General features: G+C 31.8%; 1 protein-coding gene across 7 annotated transcripts in view; it reads left to right on the top strand.

Annotated features, from left to right (window-relative positions):
- The window catches only part of ARFIP1 (ADP ribosylation factor interacting protein 1), an 84,589-nt gene that overhangs the window by 14,814 nt on the left and 66,493 nt on the right, over positions 1-3,282 (top strand). Inside the window, exon 1 of one of the 7 annotated variants that reach the window (XM_011359371.2) lies at positions 1,169-1,189. The exons of the other annotated variants lie outside the window; for them this stretch is intronic. The gene's annotated coding sequence lies outside the window, so the exon portion shown is untranslated. Of the gene's footprint in view, positions 1-1,168; positions 1,190-3,282 lie in introns of those variants that run through there. 7 annotated transcript variants of the gene reach the window in all.

Genomic DNA, 3,282 nt, shown 5'->3' with positions numbered 1-3,282 from the left:
GTAATTGATTGTTCAAATTTGTCTATAAATTAATAATAAAATCTGTGTTAGGTATTCCCTGTGTTTTTAGCCATAACTAAATGTGCAGTGTCTATAGGAATATTGTAATTTTTTTAAAAGACCAAGCATGTCAGTATAATATGAATTTATGCTCAAATATAAAAGCATATGAGTTTACAGTTAACCAGAGTAGGCTTTAGAACTATTTTGTGATTTTAAAATTCCCCATTTATTAGTATTCTACTAACTTAAATCTGCTTTTTTCAAAATCCATAATGTAAACATTTGGGGATCAAATTTACTTACAAGAATTCTTTTAATATTACAGCTCTATATGTATTATGGCTATTCTCTGAATTTAAATGTTCTATATATCAGCATTTTCAGTAATTCAGATTAATCTTAGTAGAGCTTGGCACATACTCGTGGTCAATTTGATGAATGAATGAATTCTCACTCTACTAGTGTAAGTGATATGAGTATTGGTTTCTTAGGAATAGAATATAATAACTTGAGTGATAGTTTTCATTTCTTTAAAAAGCAAAACAAAACATTAGAAACTCCAGCATTTTAAATTGAGCCAACCCTGAACAAGAAAAATTCATTTAGGTTTTTTAAGGTGAATTGCCTTGCTCATGATCACTTAGCTAGTTCATTGCAGAACCTAGGGTGATGTTTCCATTAAAATGTCTATCTCATCAGTAACTCTGAAAATGCTTTCTTCTTCTGCATGTGTGTTTTTTTAAAAGACATAAAGTTTTATTGTTGTTCTTTTTGAATTAAAAAAGAAGAAAACATGAGCTTGGCTTGCTTTGTACTCTGGTCCAGTCTTGACAGGAAAAGATAAAGGTAGATTTTGTTCTTTACATTTTTAGTATTCAAACTTTATACCTCGAAATGTGTTTAAAATGCTTCTTCTATGTCTGTAGAAGAAATAATAGCCTAATAGGCACCATTCACTGAGAGCCTATTAGGGGCCAGGCACCATACTGGGATTTATATATATTATCCCATTTAATGCTACACTAACCCTTTTGCAGTTGAGGTTTTCTTTTCTTCCTCATTTTACAGGTTAGGCAACAGAGACCTGGAAGGGGTAACATGAGGAAAAGAACTGTGATTTGAACCCAAAGGAAATGGAAAATAAGAGTAAATTTAAGAAACTAATTAGGAAAAAAATTATTTAAAGGTAGGAGCAAGAAGTTTGAAAAACAGGCAAAAAAAATTGTATTTTTAAAAACAAAAATGGAAAGAAAGCACAGTGTTCGTGTTAGGTATTTATTAGGGTTTCCTCGGATTATTAACTGAATTCTTCCTTTCTGTCTGCTCTTTAATGTAGTAACACCAATACATATACCAGTTTCTAATATCCAAGAAAAATATACAGTTATTCACATTCTTCTTTTATGGAAGTAACTCAGAGGTCTAAAAAGTAAATTGAGTACAGATCCTGTACTCAAGATGCATGTTGATTAATTGAGGAAATTTTTTAATAAGTAAAATGTAGAAGAATAATGCCTTTATAGAGTGGTACAGATGAAGAATTATAGCAATTCAGAGGAATATCAGCCAGGAATATCAGTGAAGGTGGCATTTAAGCTGAGTCTTATAGATTGGGTAGAATTGAGTATGTGAGTGATGATGGTCACTGCTTGAACAAAGGCATAGAGAAAGAAATTGAGAGATATGTTAAGTGTGAGTAGTGAAGTTTGATTTAATAGGATATCTGAAGAAGTATAATGGAAAGAAGATAATTCAGGTCATATAAGGATTTTGAGTGTCAGGAGGAGTTGGCTTATGTTGTAAACACTTTGGAGGGAGACAGACATGTTAAATATGTACATAAATTATGTACATATATGATACGTAGGTGAGGTTAATAATCTCTTTTTATTAAATGAGGAAATTGAAGCTTAGGGAAGTAAGTGACTTCTATAAAGTTATGAAAAAGGGCAGAGCTTAAATCCATTTCTCCTGATACCTCGATTCTCTTGAGATTTCATACAGTAGGCTTTATTCACCTAATACTTTTGAATCATGTTGAATTAATGCTTTGTAATAAATATATTAACCATTTTTTCAAGGTCATTTTTACTGATACAGAAGAGAATTTTAAAGACTATTTGAATTATGAGTTTAATAGGTTTACTTTCTCTTTTTGTAGGCAAACAAAAACTAAGTCATTTGATCTGACACAGAAAGCATTTGTGTTTTTTGGTATTGGAACAAAATGTGGCCTCTGTTGACATGGGTAATTAGTTCACTAAGCCCTGCAGCCTTCATAAGTCTGAAGCCATCACTGTAACAATTAGAGCTGAATATTTGCGGCTTTGCTTCTTCTGTCAGTTTACTTTCTTCACTGCTGTTTTGTCTAGAATTGTCTGAATTTAGAATTTAGTCCTTTAAATGAGAAGAAAAAATAACTACTACTTGATAGCAGAACAAAAATACTACTGAATATATGTAGCCAGTGAAATATTTCACTGTATTTTTAAACAAATTTTCAAGTAACTTTTTTAAATGGTATATTTATAAAAGTTAGAAAAACCTTAAGTTTGTTATTATTATGCCACTTTATTTTCACTTGCTCAGTGATAGATTAAAAGGACAATGTTAAACGTGTGTTTTAGAAGATATAATGCCTTGTACAGTTCCAGAAATCTACTTAAGGCCAAGACAGATTATTTTATATCCTTTCTAAAAGTTTCTACCTTGTTTCTAAGCATTTTAGAAATTAGATTTTCCCATTAATAATATTTCTGGCATGCCTTCTCTTGCATTATTAAGATAAATTTTTAATCTTTGGATAAATTTTTGTTAATGTTGCGCAATGAACATCCACGGATGTTCATTCACCTGTAAGTGCTGACTGTCAGATATAAAGTCTTTTTTAATGTTATGGCAAGGTATATTTTCAGGATTTGAAAAACATAAGTAGTGCCAGGAAAAATTACATGAGCTCTTTTTTTTTAGCCTAGGTCTTGGGCAGCTACAGAAAAAGCTATAAGCTGAGAGTTGAATTGACAGGGAGAAGAGTTACTGTGCATTCTGAAGATGTAGATGAAGTTAAGCATTTGGTCACCTAGTTAGGGGAGAGTATGGTATGAGAAGCGGTTGGAGAGGTAAGTAGGGGTCAGATTGTAAGCAGTTTTAGAGCCATGTTATAGCTATTGTAGGATTGAGAAACTTTGCTTGGTTATCTGATATTTTGAGCTTCTATGTAATAAGACACAGACTCTGCCTTTTCCCAGCCTCATTATGTGGAGACTTTCCCCAGCATTG

This window comes from Pteropus vampyrus, unplaced genomic scaffold, assembly GCF_000151845.1.
Source record: "Pteropus vampyrus isolate Shadow unplaced genomic scaffold, Pvam_2.0 Scaffold47, whole genome shotgun sequence".
Lineage (NCBI taxonomy): Eukaryota > Metazoa > Chordata > Mammalia > Chiroptera > Pteropodidae > Pteropus > Pteropus vampyrus.
This window is presented reverse-complemented; position numbering and strand designations above follow the sequence as displayed.